The sequence below is a fragment of the Malaclemys terrapin genome, chromosome 9 (assembly GCF_027887155.1).
Source record: "Malaclemys terrapin pileata isolate rMalTer1 chromosome 9, rMalTer1.hap1, whole genome shotgun sequence".
NCBI lineage: Eukaryota > Metazoa > Chordata > Testudines > Emydidae > Malaclemys > Malaclemys terrapin.
The window spans coordinates 42,029,011-42,045,651 of NC_071513.1; positions in this window are offsets into that span (position 1 = coordinate 42,029,011).

The window sequence follows — 16,641 nt, forward strand, 5'->3', positions numbered from 1 at the left end:
GTCCTCCCCTTTCTCCAATCCCCCTACTGGGAGTAAGTCATCAAATCCTGGGAAATCCTTCCCAATGAGCACTGGGTAAGGGAGTTTAGGCACTACACCTGCTGCTACCTCTGTAGCATTCCCTTGGATTTCAATTCTTACTGGGATGGTGGGGTAGTAATTAACCGTCCCATGGACGTATGTCACCCCTGTGCGTTTTGCCTGTAGTAACTGACTACGTTTTATGAGCTTTCCTGAGATGAGTGTGATGGTGCTCTCCGAATCTATCTCTACTCCATTTAACTTCAATGGCCTGGTATATTTGTGTGGGGTTAGTGCAACCCCCACAATGTGAATTAGGGAGCATGGGGGGGGAGGGATAGCTCAGTGGTTTGAGCATTGGCCTGCTAAACCCAGGGTTGTGAGTTCAATCCTTGATGGGGCCACTTAGGGATCTGGGGCAAAATCAGTACTTGGTCCTGCTAGTGAAAGCAGGGGGCTGGACTCAATGACCTTCCAAGGTCCCTTCCAGTTCTAGAAGATGGGATATCTCCATTAATTTATTTATTTATTTCCTGGTTGCCTAGGTTACGTTGCATAGACTCCTCAGCATTGGGACACTGTGCAACTATATGTCCCCACGCCCCACAAGCATAACATCTGTATGGGGCCCTAGGGTGTTCCCTGGTCTCTTGGTTTGGGCAGTCTAATGTCACGATCCTCTTCACCCTCAGTGCTTTGACTTTTGGTGGCCTCTGGTGGGCCTTCAGTCCCTCTCTTTTTTCACCTGGGCCTTCCTGGGGGCTCAGTTACCTGAGATCTGGGGGTCGGTGCCACTAGTTTAACCCGGGGCACCTCTTCCTTAACTGTTCAGGTCAGTTCCTTCGCCATCATTTGCCTCTCTACCAGTGCAACAACCTCGTTGTAGGTGGAGGGGTTGTTCTAGCTTACCCAGGTGCGAAGATCTGGTGGTAGTCCTCGCATGTTCTGGTCAATGACCAGAATCTCTAGTATCTCTTCTGGACCCCGAGACTCGGTTCGTAACCACTTTCGTGCATTATGGATGAGGTCATATAATTGGGACCACGAGGTTCTGTTGTCCTGGTACCTCCACTCGTGATACCGCTGGGCCCACACTGTGGTTGTTACCCCAGATCTGGCCAGGATCTCTGCTTTCAGCTGGGGGTAGTCTGCTGCAGCCTCTTCAGACATATCATAATAGGCCTTCTGGGCCTCCCCACACAGGAATGGGGTGAGCCAAGCCTCCCATATGGCTATCCTCTCAAAGGCCTGGAGGTATGCCTCTATGTCATCCTCCCGCGTCATTTTCTGCCGCCAATTGCTGGCCCATATAACCCGCATCCTATCATGGCTGTGGTTCAGCTCTGTAAGAGCCTTCACCTGGTTTACCAGTTTCCACAACATAGCATGGTCTTGAGCGGCCTGGTCCATTAACAAGCAATTGGTCTCCTGCTACAGCCTCACTGCCTCCTGTTGGGCAGCTGCCTGGACACTGGTAGCCTCCTGCTGGGCAGCCGTGGCTTGTATCAGTGCCCGCACTACGTCATCCATTGTTGTGGGGGGCGGGGGAAACCAACCTCTCCCTCCTTTTTTTTTTTTTAAACACCCTCCTTCTTCCGCCACGCAGTGCACCCAAATCCCACTCCTGACACCAGTGTGACAAAGTTCCTCCTCTGCCTTGGTGGGTCCTGCGCTTATAGATGGATTTGCTTGCCTCAGAGATTCACGGCAGCCCTCAGTTTGGCCACTTTTGCTAGTGGCTCAAACCTGCGGTCCACTCAGCTAACCTCATCACTGGCCAGCATGGGGGAAATGGAGAACAATCCCCACAGTCTCTGTGTCCCACCTAATGGGTTGGGGACAGGTCAGATCCCTTTCCAATTTAGGCCTTCCCTTCTGGTGTTTCTCATAGACCAGGTCAACTCCTCCTGTGTCCAATCAGGAGTTGGCGGGATGGGGGGAACCCGGGCCCACCCTCTACACCGGGTTCCAGCCCAGGGCCCTGTGGATAGCAGATATCTACAATGTTCCCTGTATCTGCTGCGTGACAGCAACAACTCCCTGGGCTACTTCCCCGTGGCCTTCCCCAGCACCTTCTTTCTCTTCACTGTAGGATCTGATTAGCCTGCCTGCTATAATTGATTCTAGAAAGTTCTTAATTGGCTCCAGGTGTCTTGATTAGCTTGCCTGTCTTAATTGGTTATAGCAGGTTCCTGATTGCTCTAGGGCAGCCCCTGCTCTGGTCACTCAGGGAACAGAAAATTGTTCATCCAGTGGCCAGTATATTTGCCTTCTACCAGACTCCTGTACCCCACTGGTCTGGGTCTGTCACACTTTCCACCCCAAATTAAGCTCTTCTCCCATGCTTGGTTACGGCATCTCTTGCCCCTTTATTCCCAATGGCCTCTTGTTTCTGCCTCCCGCCCCAACACTTTGTTTCAATCTCTCCCCTACTCTTCTTGTTTGATTCTGCATTTCTTTTTGGGGAGGGGCAATCTTCTAAATCAGTGCTCTCTCTTTTCCATTTGTACATCACCATCTGCTCCTCCCCTCCTACTCACCTTCTGTCCCCCAGCAGGCCCGTGTGGTGGGACCCAGTCTCTGGCTGGATGCTGTGCCCCATGGATTGTCTTTGTGCTGCTCTTTCATTTGACCAGAGGGGATCGCTAGAGAACAAAGGGAGATGCCCCTCCCCCAGGATGGAGCATCCCCCTGCTACCAGCCCAGGGAGCAAAGGACATGCATGGGGCATTGCTTCTAGACCATCAGGTCAGTCCCTATATCTTAGTGGGAATCCTTTCCCCACACCACTTGAGAGAGGCCTCCAGCACCAACAGAGCACTGCACCTGTGCTCCTGCATAGGATAGGAGGGAGACTCCTGTTGCAGAAGGAACGTTTGGTCAATGTGACCACAGGAGATCTGGCCTGAAAAAAACTCAGACATCTGTGGTACATGTGAGTTCAGCAGATCTGGCCAGTTGGGGCTGTGCTACCAATGGGGATTGGGGCTGGACCTTACCCCATTCCCAACATGGAGACTTGTCTACTGGATGAGCAGGGGATCTGGCTCATGGTGTCAGTTCCCCAGTGTCCATGGGCAGTGGCAGAGCAGATTCCCTATGGCCATAAATGATATTACAGACCCTGGCTCCCAGCAGAGCGCAGAGGAGGCAGCTCTCTGTAATGAGCACAGGTTTTCAACTGAGCTCCCAAGGCAGGTGCTATTCTGGGTCAGTGTGATTTGCTGCCAGGCTCTTGGTTAGCCACTTCCTGCCCCAAGACAGCTCTGTGTGTGACATATGGCTTATAAGAAAAGCAGATAGCAGCAAGACTACAGTTGTTGGTAGGCAACCTGCCCTGTGGTGTAAAGAAACAGACAGCCTCAAAGGCATGCCAGGGGACTCATGAGTCCCACGTGCCTGCTCTGATCTGACGGGTGGTTTCTGTCACTTCTGTCTCCTCTGCAGGAGCTCACGGGGCTACAAGCAACCTGCCCTGTTGTCCATTACCTTCAAACAGCCCATTCAGCACTGGTGGAAGGCTCTGGGCTGACAGCCCTGGGGAGTAAAGGTCTCTGCAGAGCTGGTGGGTCCAGGGCCATACTACCCCCACTCAGCATGCTCTGCCAAGGATGAGTCTGTGCCCCTCAGTTCTCACTTGGGGGGCCCCCCATGGTATCAGAAGGTCTCTGTGCCCCGTTCAATCCTCATCCTCTCTGCTGAGACTGCCGACAAGTAGCTACAGGTGGTGATTCTTTGCTAGAGTCCAGAGGAGGGAGAGAGCTCCTGCAGACTGACTTCACTTAGGCAACTGACTTGGGCGATAGGGATATGGGGGCATTGCAGCCTGCGGTCAGCAATCCTATCCATGACTGCAGGATCTGGACGAGGTCCCAGGCAGGCCACAAGGGGTGACACTGCCCAACACAAGCTGTGTGCTTCAGTCTGCAAGGGGACAGGCAGGGAACCAGGGGGTCTGGGTGTGGGTGCAGCACCCCAACTACAGGAGACCCAGTGAGTTTACTGCATCTTACTGTATCTTTACTCTTCTCTATCCCGAGGGACACCATCCTGGGCTGGATTTGATCTGGCCCCCTAGAGATGAAATGACACAAGTTTCTAATATTGTGAATACTCGAGGATGGGGTCAGAGAGCCTCCAGACTGATGATCTCAGGGCAAGATAGAAACACCCTGGATCAACAGCTGCCCTGCCCTGAACAGCAGATCACACCTAGCCCCTTTGCCCTTGACCTAAACAAGAGCGGGTGTTGCTCAGGTCATTGAGGTTTCCAGGGGAACTTCAACTTATGTCCATATGGCCATCCCAGGAAGAACAGATATAGAGACCCAAGTGATGTCACCTGAAGCATGGCACCCCCACCCCACTGCTCGAGTGCTGGTCTAGACCTGGGAGCTGGAACATTCAGGCTCAGAGATAAGAGTGGAACCAAGCAAGGGCTGCTGATCTGTGGGGCCAGGCTTATCCTTGGTGTAACTCCCCTACATAAAGATGAGCTGGTACAAGGATATTTTGAGGGAACGGAAGGGAGGAGGGAGCTCCTTCAGTTTTAGTGCTTTACAGAAGATGACTTTTTGCTTCACCCTCTTCTGCAGGAAGGTGTGCAAGACAACACACCTTGTTGCACGGCAGCATTTCAAGGTGCTAGGAAACAGCTCTGTCTCTTTGTGAAACGTCTGTGCAGGACAGTGGGTGACTCCCTCCTCCCACCTTGCAATGTGGAAAAAGAGAACATAGCTGTGGGGATTTCCTCCCTGGCTTGTTCACAAGGGGGTAATGGGGATTTTGATCACAAGGGTCACGAGACGGTTAGGAAAAAGTCCTAATTCCAAAGAAGAAGTGAAATTAAAAGTTACTTTAGTGCTAGTAGCAGCAGCCGGCTAGTAACAATACCTAGCCCGTCTAGAACATTTTTATCTATAGGTTTTGAAGCTGCTGATGTCTGGCACTGCCTTTGATAATGAAGCCTAGTGTTTGGAGCGTGGGTCGCAGGTACGTGTAGGGTTGGATCTTGGCCAAAAGTGGTTCAGGAATTGAGATCCAGGGGCAGGCTGGGGTCAAAACTGAGATCTCAGAGGTCTTGTGGAGTTTTAAACAAAGTCTGAATAGTTCTGTTCAGAGTTGTTTGATTGTTGGGAGTGACCCACAAGCTGTCCCCCACCCTCCAGCGAAGAGCCCGGTTGGTGGGGGAAACTATGTGGCTTGCAGGGAGTAGCAAACACCCAGCCTGTCACATGCTGCTGTCAAGCGGATGCAATCAGGGCCGATAAACTTTGCACCACGTCCACCACAGACATGAGAGAGGGACGCTCTTATCTGACCCATGTATTGGCTACTTTAGGCTTTCCCACTCTCCATTCTGTATATTTAAAAACACATTTTCTCTGCCCTGTGAAACTGAAAGGAAGCTATTATCATGCTTGGGTACACCCTACTCCTCCAGCGCTCTTCACTTACCCTGGGCGAAGGATTCTTGCAGGATAAAGGGCATCCTTTCCACGCAGCAGGTGTTGCATGTCTCAGAGATCAATGGGTCTGCTCGGTAGCTGAAAGTTAAGCATGTGCTTCTGGGCTTTGCTGGATCAGGGCCTAAGTTGTAGGCAATAAGCGCCTGTCCAAACCATATTGAAGTTAATAAATTAGAGTCTTTCTGTTGACTTCAGTAGACATTGGACCATGCCCTAAAGAAAGAGGGTGCGAAGGACCCAATAGCAAACAGGATGTCACATGTGCTGCTGGTGCCCTTCATTGGAAGGACAGCGCAGGTCTTAACACCTTATGTTAGAGATGCTAAAGGAAGGGAGAGCTGGTTCATTGGCTTTTTACTTTATTTTATTTGAAGTTTTGGCTGTTTTCTTTGACATTTCAAGGAGAATTTTCATCCAAATTTGCAAAAAGAAGAACAGGAGTACTTGTGGCACCTTAGAGACTAACAAATTTATTAGAGCATAAGCTTTCGTGGACTACAGCCCACTTCTTCGGATGCATATAGAATGGAACATATATTGAGGAGATATATATACACACATACAGAGAGCATAAACAGGTGGGAGTTGTCTTACTAACTCTGAGAGGCCAATTAATTAAGAGAAAAAAAAAAAAAAAAAAAAAAAAAAACTTTTGAAGTGATAATCAAGTGATAAACCGAAGAAGTGGGCTGTAGTCCACGAAAGCTTATGCTCTAATAAATTTGTTAGTCTCTAAGGTGCCACAAGTACTCCTGTTCTTCTTTTTGCGGATACAGACTAACACGGCTGTTACTCTGAAACTCATCCAAATTTGAAAAACGTCAACCAGTCGGGGCAAATGGCAAAAAAAGAGTTTCCCCCAAAAATTTGTTCCATTTTATTTATTTATTTATTTGCCTTTTTTGTGTGTGTGGAGATTTTGCATCAAATTGTTGAAACGTGAGAAATTTCGACTAGCTCTAAAGGAAGGTACAGCAGACACCTGCTGAGTGGGATGCTCCGCTGGACAGCCACACATGACAGCGAAGAGCACTTCCCATTTAAGAGCAAACACCTGTTTGTACCCCTATATTGTGATCACAGGAGGCTGTAAAAATGTCCCTTCTGCCTGCATGGATTCAGGGTTAGATCTGCTGATGTTAATGACAAATGTCAGTTTTCTGCGTAGCTGCGTAGCCAGCACAGCTAGGGGAGAAAAGATCTCCATTTCTTCTGGCTCGTGCACCAGCAACAGAATGGTGACTGGATACTCCTTGCAGGGTCTTGATCACTACAGAACATGCAGGAGCCAGAAAGAACCCAACACTGTCCACAGGTTCTAGGGTGACTTTGCTTAGCTTTTATGTTTTAAAGGACAGATTTCGGCACTGACTCAAGGGTTTGTGCTGCCAGAGGCCCTGCGCAAAAACAGCCACCCCTCCCAGCAACTCACCCGATAAACAATCACTAACATTTTACTGCCCCTACTATTTTGCTGCTTTGGGCTGCGGAGAAGAACCTTTGAGGCTTGTGTATATTTATAGAAGAAGTTGCTTGGCAACTCCTCAAGTCACGTTGCGCTGTGTGTGTAGCAGATGTCTTCTGGGAAGCTTGACATCATGCGTGGCTCTGATGCAAGGAAGTGGCTAACCTCACTGGCTCTGCATAACATGCATAGCAAGGCAAGCCCAGTAGGGAGAGGTCTGGTTTCCAACCCTTGCTGGAGACAAGTTTTTAAATACTTTCCCACATGCTACTAGCTGCAGTCACAGGACTAAGGGGGCAGGGGATGTGGGTGGGGTATGCAGAAATAGTGTTGGTGGTGATGCTGCTACATGGAATGATTCACAGAAGTGGTGAAACCTACTAGGTGACATTTGGCCCATCCCACCCACCCCTCCCCAGTGCAGAGTGGGTCCCTCTAACACACTCTCTAGTGCTCTGTCCAATCCCAACGGATATAGCCCAAGTGTTGAGTCTTTCACCACTCTGTGTTCCCAATCCACTTCACTCTCCCAGTTGCTTGGCACCCCACAGGCAGATTTCCAAGCAACTCTGAGCATGGCGTCTTCCCACAGTTAGGACCAGCCTCTGACCTTTTCATAGAAGCTGCTGCAGCCTTTTCACTGTGTCTCACTGACCACCTCTAAGTTGCCCTGTTGTCCTTTAAGTGACTGCTGAAAGGCACTAGAGCAGCAGCCATGGGGACAGATTCATCCTCAAATCAGGTACAGCATGGCCAGAGGCAGCACAAACTTCTCCTGTACACATGACCCTTTGACATGGATCTAGGCCAAGATTTCTGGCATGACTAGGGATTTGGGGTGCCTGAGCTGGGATACCATAAAGAGGCCTGATCTCCAGAAAGCACCGAGCACCCGCCTGCTGAAAGGTCGTCCCCTTTAATGAACCACCCAGAAACTCGCCACTTTGGGAAAGTCTTGGCCAGAATAGGCTTGACTCTCATCTACATCCAGGCCCATCCACACCACTCTGGCAGTCTAGTAGGTCCTCCACTCCCACTTTAAGGCCCCTTTACATGACTGGAATGGTATAAATGGGCCTTTCCGGAAATGAGAATCAAGTGCAACGACTTCCATCCCAGAGGATCGCTTTAAGAGCCCCAGACACGGGAATCCTTTCATCCACCCATAGGCAGGGCCAACGGGCGGAGGGGGAAGCCGGTACAAATTACCGGGGCCCGGTGGTCCAGAAGGGGGCCCGGGGCCCGGCTTCCATGGCTTCCCCCACCCCCGGCCCCCGTCAGCCCTGTTTATCTGGTCCGCCCTTGCTGGGGGGCCCAAAAAAAGTTTTTCACTGGGGCCCGAACCTGCTCTCGGCGGCCCTGCCCATAGGCCACTGTTTGTCCCTAGGGCTGCTCCTTCCAGGGGAATGTTGTGGCACACTGGCAGGGGACAGTACTGCAAGGCACCTTGACTAGCAGCACCCAGACCCCAAGACTGCTGATCCAGCATCACTCCCCAGAACTAGACTCGCTCTTTCTCTATGTAACTTTAGCGCCCTCGTGGCCAAGATGAAGTCTGCTGTGCAGGAACCTCTGGCCAAGAGAAGGCGTGCGCAGGAATGCAGCAGGAGAAATCCCTTCCACCCCAGGGGCACCTGTTCCAAACCTCCCAGAGTGAACACACCCACCCACAGGAAAAGTACAATGGATATAACAAAGGGAAATATTTATTTACAGAGGGAGAGGAGAAAAACAACAAGGGGAAATATAGGGGGAGCAGTAGGAAGGACAGACACCGAGCAATGTGTCTGCACACAGAGTTCAGGAGTCCTGAGCCAAGTTCCAGTCCAGTGGTGAATCTTGGGTGCTCCTGGTTGTCTTCGGCGTCAGTGAACTTTCCCCAACAAACCCCTCCGGTGCCCTGTTCTGCCGCTCTCTGCAAAGCCACACAGATCGAACACCTCCCCACTTAATTAGCTAACAGCCTCCCTCCTTGTTCCCAATGCAGAGTCAGAAGCCCCAGTACTCACAGCCCCGTGCAGCTCTGGGCAGCCGTAATACTGGCCCACTCCCCCCTAGGAAAAAGATTTAAAGGGGCCATGCTTTCTAAACCCCAAAGGGGTTACACCTATAAGAGCGCACAGGGCCGCCTAAAGGGGGGGGCAAGTGGGGCAATTTGCCCTGGACCCCGCAGGACAGTCCAGGTCTTCGGCGGTATTTTGGCGCTGGGGGGCCCTTCAGTCGCTCTGGGTCTTCGGTGGCATTTTGGCGGCGGGTGCTTCAGTGCTGCAGAAGACGCGGAGCGACTGAAGGGTCCCCTGCCGCCGAAATGCCGCCGAAGACCCGGACCGCTGCGGGGTGAGTACAAGCGCTGCTTTGCCCCAGGCCCCCTGAATCCTCTGGGCGGCCCTGAGAGCGCACAGCTGCCAGGTGGTTTTTGATCTATGGTATTTGATGTGCAAAGGAGAGCTCAGTGTCACGTGAGGCCTGATCCAAAGCCTATGGGAGTCAGTGTTGAGACTCTCGTTGATTTCAATGATCTTTGGGTCAGGACTGTTGTGATCTTCTCTGGGGCTGGGCTCATTGTTGGAACAGGGAGCAGCAGAGGTTAAGATGAATCTCACTGGATAAGTTTGCATCTTGGTGCACTGCCTCACCTGCTACTTTCCAGTGCCACGTGCGCTCCTCTTATGAAAATGCTCAGGCATTCATCCAGGACTTTCTCGGGAATCCCTTCTGGGTATTAAACCCCCTCCCCCATCCCCCAGTGATCCAAAATAGCCACTCAGATTCATCTAGCCCTCATTTTCAGGAACAGGCTGTAGTGCTGTCGTCTGCATTAACACCTCACTCTGCGGCACAGATGCACACCAGGCTGGGTCAAATACCCCACAGCACAGCAGCATTCTCAATGGAGCCCCTTGCTGCTGCCCCCTGCTTGCACCAGAGGGATGGCAGAGAGCGATACATTGCCTACCTCTGCAGCACCCTGGCACCTAGGGTCTGACCTCCAACCCTCAGAGTGGGCAGTGGATCCAGGTCCCACATGACACCTGGTATTGTAGAGTGACTGAAGGGAAGGAGCAATTCATAGGATCAAACTGAACCTAGCTAAGGGGAGAATGACAAGTAGGGACAGTAATAATATATTTGGAAGGGAAAGCTTTTTTTAATATAGGTTAAGAGCTCTCTAATGGTCTAAGTGCTTTCCTCTGACCCTGAGACAGGTTCAAGTCCCAGTCAGGGAAACCATTGCAATTTTGAGTTCCCACTGCTCCTGTTATAGGTACAGTGATGGGAATATGTGAAAGGATGGATTTGAAATAATAATGTAATGCCTAGCTCTCATACAGCACTTTTCATTGGTAGATCTCAAAGCACTTTACAAAAGAAGTCAGTATCGTTACACACATTTGAGAGATGGGGGAAGGGAGGGGAAACAGGGGCACAGAGGTGACGTGACTTACCCAAGATCAGCCAATGGCAAATCAGTGACTAGAAGTCAAGTCTCCTGAGTCCCAGGCCAATGCTCCAGCCACTAGGCTACACTTCCTCCAGGGAAATAAGATCGGGCCATAGCAATTGTTGTTCTTTCAGGTTCGATGATCTCACTTTGTGGGAGTTTTCTGTAATGGATGCTCATCTTTGCAGAGCAGCTCAAACAAACCCCTTTTTAATAGTGATGGTGGCAGATCCCTAAGGGTCACTTGGAGGCCTGCAAACTGGTATAAATCCACAGCAAAACCCAGCATACATTTGGCCTGCTGCTTGCTACAGGGCTTAGGACTAGACTGCTTTATAGCTGGGCTGCCCGCACGACTCCAGGTTAGAATCCCTGGCACAGGAAGCACCAGCTGTGCTTGCAGCTGAGCTGCCCTAGTCCCTGCACCTGGACACACAGCTCATGCTGGCTGCTGCCCCCCCCCCCCCCCCCCCCCGTCACACATGCTCCCCTGCTCCAGGATAGCCATGAAATAGCAGGTGTTTCCATGTTCTAGAGGCAGGGCTTGTGCAATCAGCGAAGGAACTAGGTAGTCTAAAGGCTCTCCTTCCCCCACCAGTGCACCACAAAGCTCATGTTCCCATCTACAGCTGAGTGCTGGTCAGTTCCTTTTTAAAGACACTTTAGTCCTTTTTTTCTAAAAGAGTGAGTGACTGCTGGATATTTATAAACCTCGCTCCAGCTGCAGAAGGCCACAAACCATTGCACTCATTGTCTGTGCAACCTTAAGTCAGCCCCCCTCTGTCCTTGTGTGTATGCATTATGATACAGCCTTTAATTACATCCATATTGCTTTTTCCACAGGACCCCTGTGCCTTCAGTGGAGCTGTCTTAGGGATAAATCAGGGCTATACCATGAAGGAGACTATTGTCTGTAGGATCCCAGCCTCATTTTGTGCAGAAGTTGAAAGGTGTGCGGTGAACGAGGCAGGGGACTGCAAGGAGAGAGAAAATGGTCTCATAGTAGGGGCAGTCGAATACTTCCCTGGAGAACCGGATTCAATCCCTGCCTCTGCCAGTCTTATAAACTACAAATTTTCAGAGGGGCGGGTCACTGATTGTGTATTGATCACTTTCTGGGTGGCCTGCAGGAGTCTGATTTACTGACATGCTGAGCACTCACAGCTACAGCTGAAGTCCCTGGGAGCTGTGCTTCAAACATATAAAGTGCTGTGTAATGCTAAGGACACTTATAAATCAAGCCCTGGGCTTCCCAAATTGAGCACCCAAAATTTGTGGATATTTTCGACAATTTTGGCTTTGAACTCCGTGCTGCAGTTCCCCATGCGTAAAATGGGGCTAACCCGCCCCTCTCGCATCACAGAGGTGTTGTGAAGATAAATTCATTTAATGTCTGTGAGGAACCAAAATAGTACAGTGAGAGCATGAGAGAAAAGCCCAAGAGGAAATTAATCGTTCTGTATTCAGAGCAGGGTTTGGATGGTGTGCAGTAAATAAGCTGAGTCCACAACTTGAGCAATAAGGATAAAACAAAAATATTAAATAACTACTCATTCAGGGAGCACTGGCCATCCTGTGCTCTAAAAAAGACAGAGGTGCTGTGGAAAAAATATCAGGGGGTAGCCATGTTAGTCTGTATCTACAAAAACAACAAGGAGTCTGGTGGAACCTTAAAGACTAAGATTTATTTGGGCATAAGCTTTCGTGAGTAAAAACCTCACTTCTTCGGATGCATAGAGTGAAAGTTACAGATGCAGGCATTATATACTGACACATGGAGAGCAGGGAGTTACTTCACAAGTGGAGAACCAGTGTTGACAGGGCCAATTCAATCAGGGTGGATATAGTCCACTCCCAATAATAGATGAGGAGGTGTCAATTCCAGGAGAGGCAAAGCTGCTTCTGTAATGAGCCAGCCACTCCCAGTCCCTATTCAAGCCCAGATTAATGGTGTTGAATTTGCAAATGAATTTTAGTTCTGCTGTTTCTCTTGAAGTCTGTTTCTGAAGTTTTTTTGTTCAATGATAGTGACTTTTAAATCTGTAATAGAATGACCAGGGAGATTGAAGTGTTCACTTACTGGCTTATGTATGTTACCATTCCTGATGTCCGATTTGTGTCCATTTATTCTTTTGCGGAGGGACTGTCCGGTTTGGCCAATGTACATGGCAGAGGGGCATTGCTGGCACATGATGGCATATATGACATTAGTGGATGTGCAGGTGAATGAGCCCCTGATGGTGTGGCTGATGTGGTTGGGTCCTCTGATGCTGTTGCCAGAGTAGATATGGGGACAGAGTAGGCAACGAGGTTTGCTACAGGGATAGGTTCCTGGGTTGGTGTTTCTGTGGTGTGGTGTGTAGTTGCTGGTGAGTATTTGCTTCAGGTTGGGGGGTTGTCTGTAAGCGAGGACTGGCCTGCCTCCCAAGGTCTGTGAGAGTGAGGGATCATTTTCCAGGATAGGTTGTAGATCGTGGATAATGCGCTGGAGAGGTTTTAGCTGGGGGCTGTATGTGATGGCCAGTGGTGTTCTGTTATTGTCCTTGTTGGGCCTGTCCTATAGTAGGTGATTTCTGGGTACCCGTCTTGCTCTGTCAATCTGTTTCCTCACTTCCCCAGGTGGGTATTGTAGTTTTACGAATGCTTGATAAAGATCTTGTAGGTGTTTGTCTCTGTCTGAGGGGTTGGAGCAAATTCGGTTGTATCTTAGGGCTTGGCTGTAGACAATGGATCGTGTGATGTGTCTTGGATGGAAGCTGGAGGCATGTAGGTACATATAGCGGTCAGTAGGTTTCCGGTATAGGGTGGTGTTTATGTGACCATCACTTATTTGTACTGTAGTGTCCAGGAAGTGGATCTCTTGTGTGGACTGGTCCAGGCTGAGGTTGATGGTGGGGTGGAAATTGTTGAAGTCCAGGTGGAATTCTTCAAGGGCCTCCTTTCCGTGGGTCCATATGATGAAGATGTCATCAATGTAGCACAAGTAGAGGAGGGGCACTAGGGGACGAGAGCTGAGGAAGCGTTGTTCTAAGTCAGCCATAAAAATGTTGGCATACTGTGGGGCCATGCGGGTACCCATAGCAGTGCCACTGACTTGAAGGTATAAGTTGTCCCCAAATCTGAAGTGGTTGTGGGTGAGGACAAAGTCACAAAGCTCAGCCACCAGGCTTGCTGTGGCCTCATCAGGTGGCTGAGCTTTGTGACTTCAGATTTGGGGACAACTTATACCTTCAAGTCAGTGGCACTGCTATGGGTACCAGCACATCCCTCGGCCTGCGCCGCTTCCCGCCAACCCCATTGGCCCGGGACGGCGAACTGCAGCGAGTGGAGGCCGCGATCAGCCGAACCTGCCGCGTCAGCAGGTAAATAAAGTGGCCCGGCCCGCTAGGGTGCTTACCCTGGCGAGCCGCGTGCTGAACGTTGCCGACCCCTGTTCTATCAGATCATGTGACAAATATTATAATTACAGGCTTTAAAGAACATTAATGCCATCAATTAACTGCTGATGGCAAATGCACTCTAAAAATGTCCTCACTCTCCTGTTCTGCTGACATCTTCTTATCAAACATAATTGTGCATCATTTCACTTTATCAGATGGAAATCATCAAGAACAGGGCATCGTGACATATAGCTAGAAGGGGACAGAAATAGTTTGAGGGGAAAGTGATGCTGATATTTATTTTCAAGGGAAACTCTTAGCTATAGTTTGTGGTTATGCTTTGACAAGTGACTGTGTCAGACTGCTTACTCACCAGATCTGCTCCCAGGGGGCGGCTCAGCTCTGTGCAGAGGACATCACCAGCCTAGGCATCCCTCAAGTGCAGCGGAAACCCTCAAACGGGAGCTTGAGTGGTGCACAGTCCACTGTCTTGCACAGGGGTCATTAGACCTGCTGGGCGCATTCTGAGCACTAGCTCCTGACTAATAACTAAGGGCCATTGTTAATAGCGTTGATCCTGAAATCCTGAAGAAGCAGTACAGTTCAGCAGAGCTCTGATCTCCATTGTACAACCTCAATGGGATCGTTGATTAAATTCCCATTACAGGGCCAATCAGTTGCATGTGTGCAAACACACCGAGGGCAAGGGAGCTGCCCAGCTGCCACTGAGGTTATCATTGGCAGCAGGGCTGGCTCCAGGCACCAGCAAAACAAGTAGGTGCTTGGGGCGGCACATTTCTAGGGGCAGCATTCTGGCGCCGGCTGTCATAGGCGCCAACTCCGGGGCATGGGGAAAAAGTGCCCCTGCCACCCCAGCTCGCCTCCACTCCGCCTCTGCCTGCTCCCCTGAGCGCGCCGCTGCCTCTCTGCTTCTACCCCCTTCCTCCCAGGCTTGCCGTGCATGAAACAGCTGTTTGCGCAGCAAGGCTGGGAGGGAGGGAGGAGAAGCCGAGCGGCAGGCGCTCAAGGGAGGCGGCAGTGGTGTAGCGGAGGTGAGCTGGAGCAGGGAGCAGTTCCTCTACACTCCCGTTACTTCCTGCACCCCCCCCCACAGCTCAGCTCCACTCCACCTGCTCCCCTGAACGCGCTGCTGCTCCCCTACTCCACCCTCCCGCGCCCGGGGGAGCAGGCGGAGCAGAGGTGAGCTAGGGTGGGAGGTCGTGGGGGGCCCGCAGGAAGCAATGCGGGGGGGGGGAATGCGGCATGCCAGGGGGAGGAGGCAGGGCTGGGGATTTGGGGAAGGGGTTCGGAAGGGGTGGAGTTGGGGCGAGGCTGGGGACGGGGGGCATGAAAAAAAAGGGGGGGCGGTCAATGCTTGGGGCGGCAAAAATCCTAGAGCTGGCCCTGATTGGCAGGCAGTGAGATGGCACAGATGTAATGAAGGGCAGGGTGCTCCCTGTGAGAACACAGAGGTTATAGAAGTCCTGGTATCTTCTGGCAAATCAGGCTGCCCCTGCAAGCAGGAAAAGAGGGAAATTCCAGGTCTGTTCTTAAGTACAAGCAACTAGATGGGACTCATTCAGAAAAAAGCAATCTGAGATGCTCACTGACCAATACACCTGTATTTCCAAGCACAATCAAACTAAAATCCATAGGCAGAAAGATGGGTTCCAGGGCAGGGGGTCTGATTCTTCTCCAATTTATCCCACTGCCAATCGGGAGTGTCTCCATTTAAGTCAATGAGTTACACTAAGTGAGAGGAGCTGTGAGAAGCTAATCAGGCCCTCAGATTCTCACTACAAGCCATTTTAAATGAGAGACAAGCCCCTTTCGTTCAAGCTGTCGTGCAATGAAATAAAGAGAAGCAGGAGTTTAATTTGAACATGTTTATTCAGAGTCTGTCCGTATCCTAGCCATGTGGATATTGATGTATTCAGTGCCCCTTTTACCAGCCCCCAAAGTCTGAACAATTTGTTCTGTAAAACCATACTGTGATCACACTGACATGTCAGACCCCCTCGAGTCACGGAAATCTGGGGCTTAGATGCAGCAAGAGGAACTAAGTGACCATTGAACCTCGTGAGGCAGCCCTCAATGGCCTATAGCTGCCCACCCAGCCTCATTGAGCATCCCTCAGTGGACTGGAGATGCCCTCAGTGTCCTGCAGAATGTCCTGGAGATCTGGCAGGGCCTGCTTGCTTTTCTGTCTCCTCCTCCTCCCCACATCTCAGTGAGCAGCCCCCAGGGAAAAGCTCCATATCTCCCATCACTAGTGCAGTGCCTCACGCACCAGGGAGCCTCACTGAGCCATGCCAGCAGTGCCCTACCTGCCTAGTGGTGCCCCTCACCATTCTGGGGTCCTTGCAGTGTTTCCAGGGCCAGCTCTGGCTTTTTTGCCGCCCCAAGCAAAAAAAAAAAAAAAAAAAAAAAATCAGGGCGGACAGAACGGCAAAGCAAAAAAATAATAAAGCTACGAGGCGGCCGGACCCAGGGTGCAGGGGGACTCCCTGCACTGCAGATGTGCCCCGGCTAGCGGCGGGAAGGAGGACAGAATGGGGGGAGACAGAGAAGGGGGGCGGCCAGCGCTTCAGTGGGCGCTCACCATGCGGCCCCGACCACCGCACCGCCTGCCGGGAGGGCTCCGCGCCGCTCCGGTCGGCGGGGAAGGAAAGACGCAGGCTGCCCTGCCAGGCTTGCTACAGTCCTGGCACCAGCTGGGGCAGACGGAGTGCGTAGCCCGCTCCCAGCAGGGCTCTCCCCTCCTCCGTATCACTGCCCCCTACAGGGCAGCTGGATCGGCAAACCAAAAAAAAGCGGCCATGCTGCCCTAGGATTGGGCAGAATGCCGCCCCGTCGAATCTGCCA